Genomic DNA, 8899 nt, shown 5'->3' with positions numbered 1-8899 from the left:
GAATCCTAACCGCTAGACCATATGGGAAGACACATACTTAAAATACACATCACAGACAAATCTTTAAATGTTGACATTATGCCTGTTTGATTTAAAAGCTACATCTTTTTTAATACAGTATCATTCCATGCTTGATTTCAGTCAATTAAACAAAGTATTGAGCCAGCCAGGAGTCGAACCTAGAATCTTCTGATCCGTAGTCAGACACGTTATCCATTCAAATCAAATCAAATCAAATTTTATTTGTCACATACACATGGTTAGCAGATGTTAATGCGAGTGTAGCGAAATGCTTGTGCTTCTAGTTCCGACAATGCAGTGATAACCAACAAGTAATCTAACTAACAATTCCAAAACTACTGTCTTATACACAGTGTAAGGGGATAAGGAACATGTACATAAGGATATATGAATGAGTGATGGTACAGAGCAGCATACAGTAGATGGTATCGAGTACAGTATATACATATGAGATGAGTGTGTAGACAAAGTAAACAAAGTGGCATAGTTAAAGTGGCTAGTGATACATGTGTTACATAAGGATGCAGTCGATGATGTAGAGTACAGTATATACATATGCATATGAAATGAATAATGTAGGGTAAGTAACATTATATAAGGTAGCATTGTTTAAAGTGGCTAGTGATATATTTACATCATTTCCCATCAATTCCCATTATTAAAATGGCTGGAGTTGGGTCAGTGTCAATGACAGTGTGTTGGCAGCAGCCACTCAATGTTAGTGGTGGCTGTTTAACAGTCTGATGGCCTTGAGATAGAAGCTGTTTTTCAGTCTCTCGGTCCCAGCTTTGATGCACCTGTACTGACCTCGCCTTCTGGATGATAGCGGGGTGAACAGGCAGTGGTTCGGGTGGTTGATGTCCTTGATGATCTTTATGGCCTTCCTGTAACAACGGGTGGTGTAGGTGTCCTGGAGGGCAGGTAGTTTGCCCCCGGTGATGCGTTGTGCAGTCCTCACTACCCTCTGGAGAGCCTTACGGTTGAGGGCGGAGCAGTTGCCGTACCAGGCGGTGATACAGCCCGCCAGGATGCTCTCGATTGTGCATCTGTAGAAGTTTGTGAGTGCTTTTGGTGACAAGCCGAATTTCTTCAGCCTCCTGAGGTTGAATAGGCGCTGCTGCGCCTTCTTCACGACGCTGTCAGTGTGAGTGGACCAATTCAGTTTGTCTGTGATGTGTATGCCGAGGAACTTAAAACTAGCTACCCTCTCCACTACTGTTCCATCGATGTGGATAGGGGGGTGTTCCCTCTGCTGTTTCCTGAAGTCCACAATCATCTCCTTAGTTTTGTTGACGTTGAGTGTGAGGTTATTTTCCTGACACCACACTCCGAGGGCCCTCACCTCCTCCCTGTAGGCCGTCTCGTCGTTGTTGGTAATCAAGCCTACCACTGTTGTGTCGTCCGCAAACTTGATGATTGAGTTGGAGGCGTGCGTGGCCACGCAGTCGTGGGTGAACAGGGAGTACAGGAGAGGGTTCAGAACTCACCCTTGTGGGGCCCCCGTGTTCAGGATCAGCGGGGAGGAGATGTTGTTGCCTACCCTCACTGGCACCACGTCTAAGCTGAAGTCAGGTCACAGCTAGACAAATGTACACAGTCATAGCGTCTGTCAACAACAAGGTTCCTTGGTTTTCTGTTTCAGATGCATATCTTAATTTCAGATGCAATACTTAAAATACACATCACAGACAAATCTTTAAATGTTGACATCATGCCTGTTGGATTTAAAAGCTACATCTTTTTTTCTCAGAGATGTTGGGGAATGTCCAGATGAAATCCGTCTAAAATGTGTTTGAAGTGAGAACAGCCAGAAGCACTGAAAGGTAAACAGTATGATTCCCAGCTTGATTTCAGTCAATTAAGTAAAGTATTGAGCCAGCCAGGAGTCGAACCTAGAATTTTCTGATCCGTAGTCAGACACTTTATCCATTGCGCCACTGACCCCACGTCTAAGCTGAAGTAAGGTCACAGCTAGACCAGTGTAGACAGTCATAGCGTCTGTCAACAACAAGGTTCCTTGGTTTTCTGTTTCAGATGCATATCTTAATTTGATCCTCCTGTTGTTGCATGAATTTTACTGCAGAGCAAGAAATGCAGCCATGAAGTGTATTCAACGTTTAAAAAGCTTTGTATAATTTGAATCTACAGGAGTCAAACCTTGAATCTTCTGATCCGTAGTCAGACACGTTATCCATTGCGCCACTGGCCCCACATCTAAGCTGAAGTCAGGTCACAGCTAGACCAGTGTACACAGTCTGTCGACAACAAGGTTCCTTGGTTTTCTGTTTCAGATGCATATCTTAATTTGATCCTCCTGTTGTTGCATGAATTTTACTGCAGAGCAAGAAATGCAGCCATGAAGTGTATTCAACGTTTAAAAAGCTTTGTATAATTTGAATCTACATAACAAGTCACATTTCCTGTTGCTGATGGAATATTGTTGTGTTGTGAGAAACTGCTGCATCTGTTGTTACACAAGTGGGTACCTAACGAAAATATATTCTTTCCCATACCGGGAGTTGAACCCAGGCCACCTGGGTGAAAACCAGGAATCCTAACCGCTAGACCATATGGGAAAACACATACTTAAAATACACATCACAGACAAATCTTTAAATGTTGACATCATGCCTGTTGGATTTAAAAGCCACATCTTTTTTTTCTCAGAGATGTTGGGGAATGTCCAGATGAAATCCATCTAAAGTGTGTTTGAAGTGAGAACAGCCAGAAGCACTGAAAGGTATACAGTATCATTCCCAGCTTGATTTCAGTCAATTAAATAAAGTATTGAGCCAGCCAGGAGTCGAACCTAGAATCTTCTGATCCGTAGTCAGACACGTTATCCATTGCGCCACTGGCCCCACGTCTAAGCTGAAGTCAGGTCACAGCTAGAACAGTGTACACAGTCATGGTGTCTGTCAACAAAAAGGTTCCTTGGTTTTCTGTTTCAGATGCATATGTTAATTTGATCCTCCTGTTGTTGCATGAATTTTACTGCAGAGCAAGAAATGCAGCCATGAAGTGTATTCAACGTTTAAAAAGCCTTGTATAATTTTAATATACATAACAAGTCACATTTCCTGTTGCTGAGGGAATATTGTTGTGTTGTGAGAAACTGCTGCATCTGTTGTTACACAAGTGGGTACCTAACGAAAATATATTCTTTCCCATACCGGGAGTTGAACCCGTGCCACCTGGGTGAAAACCAGGAATCCTAACCGCTAGACCATATGGGAAGAAACATACTTAAAATACACATCACAGACAAATCTTTAAATGTTGACATCATGCCTGTTGGATTTAAAAGCTACATCTTTTTTTCTCAGAGATGTTGGGGAATGTCCAGATGAAATCCATCTAAAATGTGTTTGAAGTGAGAACAGCCAGAAGCACTGAAAGGTATACAGTATCATTCCCAGCTTGATTTCAGTCAATTAAATAAAGTATTGAGCCAGCCAGGAGTCGAACCTTGATTGTTCTGCTCTGTAGTCAGACACATTATCCATTGCGCCACTGGCACCATGTCTAAGTTGAAGTCAGGTCACAGCTAGACCAGTTTACACAGTCATAGCGTCTGTCAAAAACAAGGTTCCTTGGTTTTCTGTTTCAGATGCATATCTTAATTTGATCCTCCTGTTGTTGCATGAATTTTACTGCAGAGCAAGAAATCCAGCCATGAAGTTTATTCAACGTTTAAAAAGCTTTGTATATACATAACATGTCACATTTCCTGTTGCTGAGGGAATATTGTTGTGTTGTGTGAAACTGCTGCATCTGTTGTTACACAAGTGGGTACCTAACGAAAATATATTGTTTCCCATACCGGGAGTTGAACCCAGTCTACCTGGGTGAAAACCAGGAATCCTAACCACTAGACCATATGGGAAGACACATACTTAAAATACACATCACAGACAAATCTTTAAATGTTGACATTATGCCTGTTGGATTCAAAAACTACATCTTTTTTTCTCAGAGATGTTGGGGAATGTCCAGATGAAATCCGTCTAAAATGTTTTTAAAGTGAGAACAGCCAGAAGCACTGAAAGGTATACAGTATCATTCCCAGCTTGATTTCAGTCAATTACATAAAGTATTGAGCCAGCCAGGAGTCGAACCTAGAATCTTCTGATCCGTAGTCAGACACGTTATCCATTTCGCCACTGGCACCACGTCTAAGCTGAAGTCAGGTCACAGCTAGACCAGTGTACACAGTCATGGCGTCTGTCAAGAACAAGGTTCCTTGGTTTTCTGTTTCAGATGCATATCTTAATTTGATCCTCCTGTTGTTGCATGAATTTTACTGCAGAGCAAGAAATGCAGCCATGAAGTGTATTCATCGTTTAAAAAGCCTTGTATAATTGGAATCTACATGACATGTCACATTTGCTGTTGCTGAGGGAATACTGTTTTGTGAAACTGCTGAATCTGTTGTTACACAAGTGGGTACCTAACGATGAGTTATTCTTTCCCATACCGGGAGTTGAACCCGGGCCACCTGGGTGAAAACCAGGAATCCTAACCGCTAGACCATATGGGAAGACACATACTTAAAATACACATCACAGACAAATCTTTAAATGTTGACATTATGCCTGTTGGATTCAAAAACTACATCTTTTTTTCTCAGAGATGTTGGGGAATGTCCAGATGAAATCCATCTAAAATGTGTTTAAAGTGAGAACAGCCAGAAGCACTGAAAGATATACAGTATCATTCCGAGCTTGATTTCAGTCAATTAAATAAAGTATTGAGCCAGCCAGGAGTCGAACCTAGAATCTACTGATCCGTAGTCAGACACGTTATCCATTGCGCCACTGGCCCCACGTCTAAGCTAAAGTCAGGTCACAGCTAGACCAGTGTACACAGTCATAGCATCTGTCAAAAACAAGGTTCCTTGGTTTTCTGTTTCAGATGCATATGTTAATTTGATCCTCCTGTTGTTGCATGAATTTTACTGCAGAGCAAGAAATGCAGCCATGAAGTGTATTCAACGTTTAAAAAAAGTTATACAATATGAATCTACATAACATGTCACATTTCCTGTTGCTGAGTGAATATTGTTGTGTTGTGTGAAAGTACTGCATCTGTTGTTACACAAGTGCGTACCTAATGACAAGTTATTCTTTCCCATACCGGGAGTTGAACACAGGCCACCTGGGTGAAAACCAGGAATCCTAACCACTAGACCATATGGGAAGACAAATACTTAAAATACACATCACAGACAAATCTTTAAATGTTGACATTATGCCTGTTTGATTCAGAAACTACATCTTTTTTTTCTCAGAGATGTTGGGGAATGTCCAGATGAAATCCGTCTAAAATGTGTTTAAAGTGAGAACAGCCAGAAGCACTGAAAGGTATACAGTATCATTCCCAGCTTGATTTCAGTCAATTAAATAAAGTATTGAGCCAGCCAGGAGTTGAACCTAGAATCTTCTGATCTGTAGTCAGACACGTTATCCATTTCGCCACTGGCACCACGTCTAAGCTGAAGTCAGGTCATAGCTAGACCAGTGTACACAGTCATGGCGTCTGTCAACAACAAGGTTCCTTGGTTTTCTGTTTCAGATGCATATCTTAATTTGATCCTCCTGTTGTTGCATGAATTTTACTGCAGAGCAAGAAATGCAGCCATGAAGTGTATTCAACGTTTAAAAAGCCTTGTATAATTTGAATCTACATGACATGTCACATTTGCTGTTGCTGAGGGAATATTGTTTGTTGTGAAACTGCTGAATCTGTTGTTACACAAATGCGTACCTAACGATGAGTTATTCTTTCCCATACCGGGAGTTGAACCCAGGCCACCTGGGTGAAAACCAGGAATCCTAACCGCTAGACCATATGGGAAGACACATACTTATAATACACATCACAGACAAATCTTTAAATGTTGACATTATGCCTGTTTGATTTACAAGCTACATCTTTTTTTCATACAGTATCATTCCCAGCTTGATTTCAGTCAATTAAATAAAGTATTGAGCCAGCCAGGAGTTGAACCTAGAATCTTCTGATCCGTAGTCAGAAACGTTATCCATTGCGCCACTGGCCCCACGTCTAAACTGAAGTCAGATCACAGCTAGACCAGTGTACACAGTCATGGCGTCTGTCAACATCAAGGTTCCTTGGTTTTCTGTTTCAGATGCATATCTTAATTTGATCCTCCTGTTGTTGCATGAATTTTACTGCAGAGCAAGAAATGCAGCCATGCAGTGCATTCAACGTTTAAAAAGCCTTATATAATTTGAATCTACATAACAAGTCACATTTCCTGTTACTGAGGGAATATTGTTGTGTTGTGAGAAACTGCTGCATCTGTTGTTACACAAGTGGGTACCTAATGACAAGATATTCTTTCCCATAACGGGAGTTGAACCCGGGCCACCTGGGTGAAAACAAGGAATCCTAACCGCTAGACCATATGGGAAGACACATACTTAAAATACACATCACAGACAAATCTTTAAATGTTGACATCATGCCTGTTGGATTTAAAAGCTAAATCTTTTTTTCTCAGAGATGTCGGGGAATGTCCAGATGAAATCCGTCTAAAATGTGTTTGAAGTGAGAACAGCCAGAAGCACTGAAAGGTTTACAGTATCATTCCCAGCTTGATTTCAGTCAATTAAATAAAGTAATGAGCCAGCCAGGAGTCTAACCTAGAATCTTCTGATCCGTAGTCAGACACGTTATCCATTGCACCACTGGCCCCATGTCTAAGCTTAAGTCAGGTCACAGCTAGACCAGTGTACACAGTCATAGCGTCTGTCAACAACAAGGTTCCTTGGTTTTCTGTTTCAGATGCATATCTTAATTTGATCCTCCTGGTGTTGCATGAATTTTACTGCAGAGAAATAAATGCAGCCATGAAGTGTATTCAACATTTAAAAACCCTTGTATAATTTGAATCTACATAACATGTCACATTTCCTGTTGCTGAGGGAATATTGTTGTGTTGTGAGAAACTGCTGCATCTGTTGTTACACAAGTGGATACCCTACGAAAATATATTCTTTCCCATACCGGGAGTTGAACCCGGGCCACCTGGGTGAAAACCAGGAATCCTAACTGCTAGACCATATGGGAAGACACATACTTAAAATACACATCACAGACAAATCTTTAAATGTTGACATTATGCCTGTTTGATTTAAAAGCTACATCTTTTTTAATACAGTATCATTCCCTGCTTGATTTCAGTCACTTAAACAAAGTATTGAGCCAGCCAGGAGTCGAACCTAGAATCTTCTGATCCGTAGTCAGACACGTTATCCATTCAAATCAAATCAAATCAAATTTTATTTGTCACATACACATGGTTAGCAGATGTTAATGCGAGTGTAGCGAAATGCTTGTGCTTCTAGTTCCGACAATGCAGTGATAACCAACAAGTAATCTAACTAACAATTCCAAAACTACTGTCTTATACACAGTGTAAGGGGATAAGGAACATGTACATAAGGATATATGAATGAGTGATGGTACAGAGCAGCATACAGTAGATGGTATCGAGTACAGTATATACATATGAGATGAGTGTGTAGACAAAGTAACAAAGTGGCATAGTTAAAGTGGCTAGTGATACATGTGTTACATAAGGATGCAGTCGATGATGTAGAGTACAGTATATACATATGCATATGAGATGAATAATGTAGGGTAAGTAACATTATATAAGGTAGCATTGTTTAAAGTGGCTAGTGATATATTTACATCATTTCCCATCAATTCCCATTATTAAAATGGCTGGAGTTGGGTCAGTGTCAATGACAGTGTGTTGGCAGCAGCCACTCAATGTTAGTGGTGGCTGTTTAACAGTCTGATGGCCTTGAGATAGAAGCTGTTTTTCAGTCTCTCGGTCCCAGCTTTGATGCACCTGTACTGACCTCGCTTTCTGGATGATAGCAGGGTGAACAGGCAGTGGTTCGGGTGGTTGATGTCCTTGATGATCTTTATGGCCTTCCTGTAACAACGGGTGGTGTAGGTGTCCTGGAGGGCAGGTAGTTTGCCCCCGGTGATGCGTTGTGCAGTCCTCACTACCCTCTGGAGAGCCTTACGGTTGAGGGCGGAGCAGTTGCCGTACCAGGCGGTGATACAGCCCGCCAGGATGCTCTCGATTGTGCATCTGTAGACGTTTGTGAGTGCTTTTGGTGACAAGCCGAATTTCTTCAGCCTCCTGAGGTTGAATAGGCGCTGCTGCGCCTTCTTCACGACGCTGTCAGTGTGAGTGGACCAATTCAGTTTGTCTGTGATGTGTATGCCGAGGAACTTAAAACTAGCTACCCTCTCCACTACTGTTCCATCGATGTGGATAGGGGGTGTTCCCTCTGCTGTTTCCTGAAGTCCACAATCATCTCCTTAGTTTTGTTGACGTTGAGAGATGTGAGGTTATTTTCCTGACACCACACTCCGAGGGCCCTCACCTCCTCCCTGTAGGCCGTCTCATCGTTGTTGGTAATCAAGCCTACCACTGTTGTGTCGTCCGCAAACTTGATGATTGAGTTGGAGGCGTGCGTGGCCACGCAGTCGTGGGTGAACAGGGAGTACAGGAGAGGGCTCAGAACGCACCCTTGTGGGGCCCCCGTGTTGAGGATCAGCGGGGAGGAGATGTTGTTGCCTACCCTCACTGGCACCACGTCTAAGCTGAAGTCAGGTCACAGCTAGACAAATGTACACAGTCATAGCGTCTGTCAACAACAAGGTTCCTTGGTTTTCTGTTTCAGATGCATATCTTAATTTGATCCTCCTGTTGTTGCATGAATTTTACTGCAGAGCAAGAAATGCAACCATGAAGTGTATTTAACGTTTAAAAAGCCTTGTATAATTTGAATCTACATAACATGTCACATTTCCTGAGCGAATATTGTTG

At 41.9% G+C, this 8899-nt stretch overlaps 2 non-coding genes across 2 annotated transcripts; both read right to left on the bottom strand.

The window, feature by feature from the left end:
• Positions 1–2809: 2809 nt before the first annotated feature.
• On the bottom strand, positions 2810–2882 carry trnar-acg. Its single transcript has one exon. It is a non-coding gene; the product is annotated as a tRNA-Arg (tRNA).
• A 1607-nt stretch (positions 2883–4489) lies between these two features.
• Positions 4490–4561, bottom strand: trnae-uuc. The gene has a single exon. It is a non-coding gene; the product is annotated as a tRNA-Glu (tRNA).
• Positions 4562–8899: the final 4338 nt, after the last annotated feature.

Source organism: Oncorhynchus gorbuscha, unplaced genomic scaffold (genome assembly GCF_021184085.1).
Source record: "Oncorhynchus gorbuscha isolate QuinsamMale2020 ecotype Even-year unplaced genomic scaffold, OgorEven_v1.0 Un_scaffold_1128, whole genome shotgun sequence".
In the NCBI taxonomy this organism is placed as follows: domain Eukaryota; kingdom Metazoa; phylum Chordata; class Actinopteri; order Salmoniformes; family Salmonidae; genus Oncorhynchus; species Oncorhynchus gorbuscha.
Note: the sequence above shows the minus strand (reverse complement) of the source record. Positions and strands in the feature narration are given on the sequence as shown.